The following is a 12,122-nucleotide window of genomic DNA, read 5'->3' on the forward strand; positions in this document are numbered from 1 at the left end:
TTCTCCTATTTGAACTTTTTTACAATGATGAACTGTACCACCAGTTTTATGACTGTGCAATTTTATTTTCAATTTTCATTATTTTTATCTAATTAGCGTGACTCTTGCTCTCCAGTCCACGTGAATGTATGTAGTGAAAAGGCCACCAAATCGGCCAAAACCTGCTCAAAAACAGGATCCTGAAAGAGGAAGTGGTATAGATTATGTAAGATATCATTGCTGTGTCAGTGACTAATCACTGCCGCAGGTTGGGGGATACGAAACCTAAAATGTGAACTCATCAGTCAAACTGTCACAACTGAAAATATTTTCTATTCACAATGCAGTTAAAACATATTGTTTTAAAGTTTTAACCAAACGATTTAATCTACATCCATTAATAGTGCATGTAAGCATTATATACTGTATTTCAATGTGAATACCATACATAAATGTTAGTATATATACTTTTTTCAGAAACTGCTTCTTTTGTCACCAACTATACTTAAAGTGGTATTAAACTGCCATTTTAAAAGTTTGCTGACAGGTAGGGTTTTTATGACAGAATATACCATGCCTGCCAACTGTAATGTACACTGCCCCACGCATGCGTAGCTCTGGGTGCGTTTATGGTACTGCTCTGTGCCATGATGATGGGACTTCCTGTCACGCTTACCCCTAACACAGGTGGTCAGACACTATAGCTGGCTTCTGTGTTCTTCACCTATAACAGCACCTTTTCCTATACGTCAAGCAGGCAAACCAGTACTTGGTTGCCCCCAGGACATATACACAGTGCAATATAGTGCCTGGCTACTATGTCGGGGCAAGTGCAAACTGAGCACAGCAAACAGGTACTTGCAGTTGGTAGACAGGCAGAGGGGTTCATTGATAGTCCAGGTACACAGCAGGCAAGGTACAGAATGGTCAGGGTCAGATCCATAGTCAAAAAGGCAGGAAGGCCCAATCCAACGTCATAAACAATCCATACAGCAAAGCAGCGCAGACAAAGACGGAGTTTGAAGCACAGGTTAAATACAATAGCACAAGCATGAGACTGCAGGCTTGGCTGGCTTTGCCCTGGTTCACACTATCCCGCACACTGTGGGCTGGTTGCAGGTATCACACCTGTTCCTGGACCCTCAACCAGCCGCATTGTGTTTCTCTTGCAAGACGTGGGGGGTGCCATTCATTGTGAACTGAATACGAAATTGAAAACAAGAATAGAATAAAATAGAATACAGAATACAGGAATATAATAGAATAGGATATAAAAAAAAATTAGAAAATAAAATAGACTAGAAAATAAAAAAATAGAATAGAATATAGTAGCCTTCTGAAATTCAAATTTAGAAAAGAATAGAATAAAACAGAATAGAATAGAAAAGAAGCGAGTATAACAGAACAGAATAGAACAGAAAATAAAATAATAGAATTAAATAAAATAAAGAATAAAAGGAATAGAAAAGAATAGAATAGATTAGAGCAGAATAGAAAAGAACAAATAGAATAGAACCAGCTTTGGAAATTCGAATAGCAAATTTGAATAGGATAGATTAGAAAATAATAGAAAATTAAAGCATAGCATAGAAAAAAACAATAGAATAAAATAAAAAAGAATATTGCCATCTTCAGAATATTGAATTTTCAATAGAATAAATTTGAATTTGATACTTTTTGATTCGGTCAAACTGAATTAAATTTGACCAAATTCAGAAAATTCAAATCAAATTCGAAAACGAATAAATTAAACTAAATGAATTCTGAAAACGAATTAAACAAATTTAACAAATTTACCTAAATAGAATTATTTAAATAAATAATGGATCGAAACAAAACAAAAATAATTTTTTCGTTCTGCACATGTCTACTTAAAGCGGAAGTAAAGTCGTGTTTTTAAAATAAAAAAGCTGGTCCCCCTGAGGTTAAAGCCACAATGTACTAGTATGTACCACGTACTAGAATATTATGACACACTTACCTGCAAACGAAGCCCTCCAGCGTAGTGCTGTCATGGCTCCCCTGGCACTTCCACTTTCTCCTGGTGTAAATTCCAGGTTTCGTATCTTTGGTTGATTGAATGGCTGCGCTGTGGTGACATCACTGAAGTGCATGCACGCAGGGGTCAGATCACCGCGGTAAATAGAGCAGGGCGTAAATGTGATCTGAGCTGCGCATGTGCGGCTCAGATCTCATTACCAGCTGAGAGGCAGGGGGGACATTTGTGACAGAAGAGACCACTAGGGTCTCTTCTGTTATAAAAACCCTACCTGTCAGCGGATTTTACATGCAGTAACTTTACTAGCACTTTAATAAGGCTTACATTACAGAAGTAGAGGGGTGGCTATTAGGCGGAGTGGTGATGCAGGTAACACTTAAGAGACTGATTGCAAGATCATTGTCACAGTACTAAAGTCCCAGATATAGCAGATCCAGCAGCAGAATCCCTATTCTGTCCCTCCTTGTCAGGAACCTATACCTAAAGCTAAATACACGGTCCCTATCCAGCATGGATCCTGCCCCTACTTTGTCCACTTCACAAATGCTCACCAACTGCACTGAGGCAGTGCTATTTATTAACCTTGTCCTCACTAAAGATGACCACTGAAGTCATCCAGTGGTGCACCATCCAAGAGGAACAAGGGGCAGCCCAGGGACTATGGCTCTTCCTTACCACTCAGATTTGCAGCATATTGCAAATTAAGACCTTGACATCTTGGCGCAGAGCAGGTGGTATGTACTGATATAGCTCCGGAATGGGTGCGGCATCCCCTGTATGTATAGGGTGATCTATTGCTTTCGTGTACCCATAATCCTCAGGACCAGCCAAAACCAGTATGTGCTTCTCCAACAGCTGATGTAGCAGCCGCTGCTGGGACTGGTTACAACAAAGTTCCTCTCATCTTCCATTTCCTCTGTACAGCAGTCAGCAATACAGTGCCATCTACAGAAGGGAGGGTAAACAGCTACGGGCCTCAGGACCTAGCCAGTGCACAATTGCATGGCTGCTTATTTATTTATTTTTTCTCCCACTGTTTGGTCATCTTTCACTTATGGGTGTGTTTTTTTTCTCACGGATGGAGGGTGTGGGTCCTCGGGCCTGCCCTGTAGTCTAGGGGGAGGATGTGTGGCCATTAGGTTCCTTCCTCCCTGTTCCTGGGGGGTCTTTCTTCAGTAGAGCTTCCTGACCTAGTACTTGGTGGTCGGCTTCGTCTAGCCACAACGAAAGGGGTCCACCAGGCCTTTTGGCTAGGTGGACCATGTGGAATCCTTTGTCCTTGTCAGGAGCCTTGCACCCCGGGGGATCAGGGTAGAGGTCCTACCCCTTCAAGGGTGGACTAAAGCACCCCCCTAAGTGCACTTTTTTGTGTTTGTGCTTTGCACTTGCACTTTTTTTGCTCACGAACGGTTTTCGCTTTTCGCACCTCCGTGCAAAGGGGGGGGGGGGGGGTAAACAGCACTTGTCCACAATTTGATTAATTACTGCTGGGATAATGGTCATAAAGCATCAGGATAGATGTAAAAGATACAGATTCACAGAATGAATGGGGGATTTTTTGTACTGCAGGACCTCAGGTCCTCAGAAGAACAGTAGTGACAACTCTAAATCTCCAGAGAATAGTAATAATCAGAGGCAGGGGTGGACAGGGTATGCTTTACATCAGTGGTGGTTAACTGAGTAAATATTAGGGGACCTCACATGCAGCATTGTGTTTAAGGCGTTTCTCTTCAATGTGAAGTCAGGTCCCCTGAGGTTGGGTGCTGCTTAATAGTCTGGCCCTTTTCCTTTATATGGGAGAAGGAACAGTTCATGGTCAAGGTCTGTTTGTACAACACTAAGTTATGAAGATAGCATGTAGTGGGAGTACATTCCCCTCTAGGGGAAGGGATGCCACAAGGCCTAGGATCCAAAGAGGAGCTATATGGTACACCTTCCTGAAGTAGGTGAGCACTAAAGCAACCCCTCCTGAATAGTTTAATGGGACTCCTAGGGCTCACTACAGCCATACTAAAGAGGTTTATACCATGTGGCCCACCATCATGCACAGGTATAGCAGCTCTTGGAGTCTGATGAGGACTGGAACAGATTCTTCATTTCGTTTGGAGGGCCTCCTTTACTGTAGGGCCCCTGCTGCATAGTTCAACCCCAAGAGGCAACTAGGGGGGGCTACGAGTGTCCAGGGAACAATAACTTAGGGCCCATTACTAGTGATTCATTGTAGTAACACAAGATAAAAAGTCAAATAACCAAATTAAAATCCATGCTCAGTCCAGAACATATAACAGCAGCTGCTATAAAATTGTGATACCAATTAACAAGTGCAAAAAGAAAATGAAAGCAGCCCTAAATAAACAATCTTCATATATCCCATAAGTTAGGGCTCAAAATTTCAAGTCCTGAGCTACTAGCCAAGACTTAAGAGTTACTCGAGAACAGTTGCCCCACCTAGCCCCTAACCTGCCCTCCCCTAATTCCATCCCTAAACACTCCCTCAAAAACTATCTCATGAAATGGAACTGTTAAATGTTTTATGCAGAGTGAAGGAAGGGAAGGAAGGAAGAAAAGAAATGGAAGGAAGAAAGGGGTGGAAGGGAGGGAGGAGGAAGGGAGGGAGGGGTGGAAGGAAGGAAGGCAGAGAGGGAGGTAGGGTTGGAAGGAAGTAAAGGTGGGGTAGAAGGGAGGAGTGGAAAGGCGTTAGGGAGGAACAGAAGAATGGGAGGGAAAGTAGGAACAAAGGAAGGGAGGGGTTAGTGGAAAGAAGAGAGGGGAGAAATAAGGAAGGGAGGGGTGAAAGGAAGGAAGGGAGGGAGGAGGGGTGGGTGAAAGGAAGGAAGGGAGAGGTGGAGGGAATGAAGGAAGGTCGGTCTCACATGCTCATTCAGAAGCATCAGAGCTGTCAGCTGCTATGTGTTCTCTGCCCACACTCCAGTCCGTGCAGCTTCAGAAGATGTTTGGGCGGGAAACTGAACACGGGGAGGCAGAGAAGATCCAGGAAGGAAGGAAGGAAGGGAATGGTGAAAGGAAAGATCAGAGGGAAGGGAGGGGTAGGTGGAAGGAATGAAGGGGTAGGTAGAAGGAAGGAAGGAAAGGTGGGAGGAAGGAAGGAAGGGGTTAGTCGGTTGGAGCCAGCCTTTTCTTTGCAACCATCACCCCAGAAGAAGAGACCTGGTTATGAGTTATAGCCATGGCTGGGACTATGTTCTCTAGTCGTTCAAGGACTGGTAGAGTTCTGTCCTTTTATTGAAGAGCAGCATTCAGAGGAACAACGTAGCTCAAATGATGTAGAAGATTGTTATCCTTTATGTGTACCTGTTCTATGTGTAAGAAGGGAGGAATGCTGCCATGGGTTAGAAATTAGTCAGTTTGGCTGTAAAAAGTCGAATCGGCCAAACACTAGTTGATGTCTGTAAGCACTTTGAGATTTGTTATTGTGTTCCAGCTAAGTGTAACAGTAAACTTTCGTGAAGCATTTGTCGGTCTCACATGCTCATTCAGAAGCATCAGAGCTGTCAGCTGCTATGTGTTCTCTGCCCACACTCCAGTCCGTGCAGCTTCAGAAGATGTTTGGGCGGGAAACTGAACACGGGGAGGCAGAGAAGATCCAGGAAGGAAGGAAGGAAGGGAATGGTGAAAGGAAAGATCAGAGGGAAGGGAGGGGTAGGTGGAAGGAATGAAGGGGTAGGTAGAAGGAAGGAAGGAAAGGTGGGAGGAAGGAAGGAAGGGGTTAGTCGGTTGGAGCCAGCCTTTTCTTTGCAACCATCACCCCAGAAGAAGAGACCTGGTTATGAGTTATAGCCATGGCTGGGACTATGTTCTCTAGTCGTTCAAGGACTGGTAGAGTTCTGTCCTTTTATTGAAGAGCAGCATTCAGAGGAACAACGTAGCTCAAATGATGTAGAAGATTGTTATCCTTTATGTGTACCTGTTCTATGTGTAAGAAGGGAGGAATGCTGCCATGGGTTAGAAATTAGTCAGTTTGGCTGTAAAAAGTCGAATCGGCCAAACACTAGTTGATGTCTGTAAGCACTTTGAGATTTGTTATTGTGTTCCAGCTAAGTGTAACAGTAAACTTTCGTGAAGCATTTGTTGTGGCATTCACATGACTTTTAGAAGCCAATAGCCATTCGTGTCATATGTTGCATTCTTTATTCAAACACTTGTCGCGGCATTCAAATAGGAAATTCAGCACTGGACACAAAAAACTGCCTTGCCTGAATTACATGTGCACCTTAGTGCACCTCATGTACTAAATCCAGTATATGCAGCAAATGCAAGACACACCCATTATTTATTTTATACAGAGAAAGCTCTGTGGTATCTTGTATGACTACCCAGTACTCCCCACTCTTCTCTACTGCCACTTTCCCTGCATGCCCCACTTTTCCTCCCTTCTCTACTGCCATTTTACCCCTTCTATCTTCACTCGCTCCCTCTCTCCTCTAGGGGTAGCGGGCGGTGGTGTCAGAGGGTGGTGGGGGGAATAAGGGGATGTTTCAATGGTTCTGTGTTGCCTAGGGCAGCACAAAAACTAAATACACCACTGCACACAGCACTGATGTAACATGCCCCTTATTCTTAGGTAAGGAAGAGAGCTGCTTAACAGCTTCCCATCCGCCCTATAGTAGAAGTGCAGCTACAGGGCAGCATGGGTGTGCAAAATCATGTATATATACGTGATTTAACATTTTTGGGTAAGGGGCATGCGTGTGATTGCTAAACAAAACCGTTCTCTCCCGTCAGCTCCTGCACACTCCATTGCATGGCTGTGCATAGCACAGCCATACAAAGCACTGTGCTTACAGTGCAGCACAAACACACAGCTCCATAGTACAAACCACACAGCACACAGCTAACCCTTTGATTGCCCCACATGTTAACCCCTTCCTGCCCAGTGCCATTAGTACAGTGTCCGTGCTTTTTATTAGCACTGACCACTGTATTGGTGTCACCTGGGATGTCAGTGACACCGAGTCAGTTCCCCTCAGTGTCAGAATGCCAGCCGCAGTCCCGCTATAAGTCGCTGATTGCTGCCATTACTAGTAAAAATTTAAATGAATATCCCAGTATATATACCATTTGTAAATGCTATACCTTTCATGTAAATCAATTAATTTACACATATTGGGATTTTGTTTAGCAAATACATGTAGCAGAATACATTTTGGCCTAAATTTTTGACGAAATTTGATTTTTAAAATTTTTTTACTGGACATGTTTAATAGCAAAAAGTTAAAAATATTGTTTTTTCTCTCAAAATCATCACTTTTTTTTTATAGCGCAAAAAATAAAAAAACCGCACAGGTGATCAAATATCACCAAAAGAAAGCTCTATTTGTGGGGAAAAAAATAATTTAAATTTCATTTGGGTGCATTGTTGCATGACCGCGCAATTGTCAGTTAAAGTAACGCAATGCCGTAACGCAAAAGACGGCCTGGTCAGGGAGGGGGAGGGGGGTAAATCCTCTGGAGGGCTGTAACAGGAACAAAAGCCCAGGAGATGATTCTGAGCTTAGTGCTGGGCCTCAGCTGTTAATCACAGTTTCAGCACAGAAGGTGATTTAGATCCGCTGGAGCCACTGTTCGCCTGAGCACAGCGAGCTGCACTGACAGGTCACACGTTGGGTGTCACTGCTTTTGATGATCCCACGCTGCAAATATAGAGATATTAAGCTACAGGAACAGGAGTACCTAGGCAGAGTTATAAATAACATTTTTAGATTTTTCTGATAAAACAGCAATCTTCACTTTTTTGACTATGTGTGGACCAAATGACTAGAAGTGAACCAAATGTGCCATTGAAAGTAGTAATCTTTTATGCAGAACATAACAGTTACCCTTGATCCTTCACCATTTGCTACCCTGTACTCAGCACTGCAGCGCACACCTTCCATAATCAACAAAGCCTAAATAGACTACTGGACATTCCTCCTGCTGCTGATGAACAGGCTTATCTGGATTCAGAATGAGGAAAGAACAAACAGAACGCCATCCCATAAAAAATGTTTAATAAGAAATAAAGTAGGTGTTGTACTCACAAACGACAATAAAGTCAAGGCACATCAAAAAAGAACAGCTGGGTCAACACTGCGCTGAGTAACAGTCCGCAATAGGGAGTGTAGACATCCAATAGTTGACGCGTTTTGAGGACTTGCCTCTTCCTCAGAGCCAAATGCCCAAATGTCTGCTCTCTCTTTTATATGCTCACTACTAGTTGAACCAAAGGTCACATGGGCCGTCCTGGGCACTCCCCTATGCAGGCAGAGGAGTCACAGGGGCAATCGACATAGTGTAAGTAAACACGAAAGATCTATAAAAATATATATGTATAAATAAAACCATTGAAACTAATGACAATCATAAAATCATATGAACCATAAGAAGTGTGCAAATAAAAAATAAAAAATAAATAAGTAGAAAGTTACACATATATATATTAAAAATCCTTCCCTGGTGATGCACTGCACTGCTCGCACATAAATAAATGGATGGATGAATGGATGGATGAACGACGCTACGAAGCTGCCTAGTGCTCTGCTTGCCATAGACAACCATGGGACATGGATTTAATGAAGAAAGTAGATCTGAAACCCAGCAGAGACACTTATTGACCGATCACCTACGCGATCTGAGCAGAAGTTCTCCTTCCCCACCCGGCTGCAGCACACATCACAGGTCCCAGAAGGCTGCGGGACCATTCACAAAGCACAAGCAGTCACAGATGGCTACCCACAGTTAGGATGCTTGCACTGGTGACCGAAGACAAGTGAAAAAAACAGCCTGGGTGAGGACTGCGCTGGATCCATGGACAGGTAAGTGGCTGTTTATTTTTACACAGGTGACTGAAGAACTGTTTTAAGAGACTGCCTATTTTTTTATTTAATTATTTCATGATGTCAATAAAAAATTAAATAATAATAAAAAAAAACATTTCACTATTAAAAAAAATAAAACCAATATGCGCATACATTCTTTTTGTTCATGGAAAGATTTAAAGTTAACATGATATCAACGTTTGTTGCTATGGTGGGTAATGCTAAATGAGGAAACATTAGGGACTAGATTGTACACAATTCCCAATACAACAACTAGCGAGTTGCTAGAAGAAGCAGTTGACTATATAGGAAATATAGTTATATAGGAAAACATTACCTTTGACATGATCGCATTGGTTTGTAAAGCAGTAGTAATGAATAATAAAAATAGTGTAGTTCTTCTTTAAATAAATAAAACAAATATATGTGTATATAAATAATGTCACAATACAGTGCAAAATACCAATGTGCCACGGTCACCTAAGTGACCTAAAAAAGTGATAATCACAACAATATACATAAACATATGATAAAGTGTCAAAAACTCATGCCACGTCACTTATTAAAGTGGTATCTACACACAAACACTACCAAAGACCCCTATATAAACGGGGGGAAAAAACAAACAAGTCATAGTGCCACTTCAAATCACATATAGACACACTGGATACTCAAATAGTCCATAAATGAATAGATAGGTGCTTCATATAAACATGCAACCTGCAAATGGTGTATTCAAATCTGTGAAAGTGTCAGCACACTTCTTCCACTGTGGCTACAATGCCTCCTCACCTCCTTCCGGTGATCCCAAAGGGCCAATAAGCCTTCAGGATCACCCTGGATCCTTGTCAATCCTGGCTGATATCAATCCTCCTGCGAATCTCCAGATCCCTCTGATATGATGTTCTACAGAATATGTGTCTCACCACTACAGTGAGCAACAAAAAAGATCCTCCATAGTGTAGTATTTAGTAGGCAAAACTCTCCTTTATTTTAAAAATAACAATTACACTCACATTCTATGCAGTCCCCCTTCCTCTCCGATCCGGTTCATATTCAACAGAACATCATATCAGAGGGATCTGGAGATTTGCAGGAGGATTGATATCAGCCGGGATTGACAAGGATCCAGGGTGATCCTGAAGGCTTGTTGGCCCTTTGGGGTCACCGGAAGGAGGTGAGGAGGCATTGTAGCCACAGTGGAAGAAGTGTGCTGACACTTTCACAGATTTGAATACACCATTTGCACTTTGCATGTTTATATGAAGCACCCATCTATTCATTTATGGACTATTTGAGTATCCAGTGTGTCTATATGTGATTTGAAATGGCACTATCACTTGTTTTTTCCCCCGTTTATATAGGGGTCTTTGGTAGTGTTTGTGTGTAGATACCACTGTAAGAAGTGACGTGGCATGAGTTTTTGACACTTTATCATATGTTTATGTCTATTGTTGTGATTATCACTTTTTTAGGTCACTTAGGTGACCGTGGCACATTGGTTTTTTGCACTGTATTGTGACTTTATATACACATATATTTTATTTATTTAACCTCCTTGGCGGTATGCTTCTTTCCGATTTTTTGTGCTGAAAGCGATACCATTTTTTTGCATGGAAATATGTAGTTTTTTATTATAGGCTGTAATTTTTAGGAATAACTCACTGAAATCTGTACAAACAAGAGTCTAGTAAACATTCCGGATATGATAAAACTTGAAACACGAAATCATAAATTATAATTTAATAAATCATCAAAAATAATAATAATAAATTTAATTCAATAATATAATCAAACCAAAAACACTGAAATTTGAAATACAGAGGCAAATTCGCACATCGCTGAGCAAAGTTGCAAAATCGTTTTCAGTGTCTGACGAATTTCCCCACGAATCATTATCACTCAATTCTGCAAGTGGTTGTGATTTACTATCGCTGTTCTCTAGCTGGTCTAAAACCGCTTTTGACATAAAGGGACGCTTTTTGGACGTCATGGACTTTTCTAAGTTTCCAGGCAGAAAGAACAGACAAAATGCAGGCAGGGCACAGGATAAAGCAGTAGGGACAAAATATATGTGAAATGCATTGAAACAGCAATGACAGCAAAAATGACATTTTTAAAAAATTTCAAATTTGCTGCCGGTTCCGGCGCCCATACATCCCGACGTCACAGGGACCGGAACACGAAAGCCGGATGCCGGAATCGGCCTGAGGAGATGGCCGGGGACGCTGCAGGGGACACATCACGGGAGCAAAGGACAAGGTAAGTGCTGCAGGGACCCCCTGAGCAATGCCGCATGGTAAGCCTGAGTGTAGCTTGGGGTTACCGCTCTTGGAACTCAAATTTTACCCCGAGCTACACTCGGGAAAACCGCTAAGGAGGTTAAAGAAGCGCTACACTATTTTTATTTGTTTACGCTGTTTGGGTATCAGTTCAGAGTGTTGGCAGCTGCACATTAGGGTTTACTTCCTTTATAAGCGCAGGAGGATTTTGATGTGATTTAAAGCGGTAGTAACATTAACAAAGAAAACAAAAAAAAAAAGTGTTCTCCTGCAGGTTTAAGCTATAACGTACTAGTATGACAGGAGACAGTCTTTGGCGAGTCATTTAATAAAGACAAAAATTTAAAAAATGTCCCCCAAAGTAGATCCGACATCAATCACGATGCCTGCCACCACTGCCGACCTGAAAAAACAAAAAACACTCCACTATCGATGTTGGCTCCTGCCGTCTGACGGCTGCACCACAATGACAATTCTTAAATACTGTGATTGTGTCACAAGGGTTACCCCTGCCCCTTGTGACGTCACCATGCACCGTAATTCGCTAAAGCATTGCACCTGACCTGTGCTCAGGTGCATTGCTTTGGCCAATCACAATGCACTGTCAGGGCGCAGTGCATTGTGGGGTGCGGTGGGCGAACAGCCCTTACCGTTCGTGTGTCCATCATTCACATACGTTCGATTCAAACATAAAGCCCAATACTAGTTCTCAGTGAACTGTGAGGGCATTGATCAGCGCTCTTTTAGTCCCGGTCGTGTGGGCCGCTTTTTGCACTGGCATGAGGCATTTGAATGGACTCTCATGCCCCGTGACACGTAGGGAACAAGTCCCTGCACTTCTTCCGAAAACGCAGCCTGCACGGGAACCTCGGTTCCAAGTACAGTTGTGTTTTCCAGTGCGGGCGGCGTGCCATTAGAACTGCACGGATCCACAGCGGCACCACCCGCACAGATGTGAACCTAGCCTAAGTTCATTGATCTTCCTGGAGTAGATTAATAGTTTGTCAGATGCCTGACACTGCAACCGTGATCTGCTGATCATGGGTA

The sequence above is a fragment of the Staurois parvus genome, unplaced genomic scaffold, assembly GCF_062004578.1.
Source record: "Staurois parvus isolate SC_StPar_1 unplaced genomic scaffold, SC_StPar_1.0 ptg000715l, whole genome shotgun sequence".
In the NCBI taxonomy this organism is placed as follows: Eukaryota; Metazoa; Chordata; class Amphibia; order Anura; family Ranidae; genus Staurois; species Staurois parvus.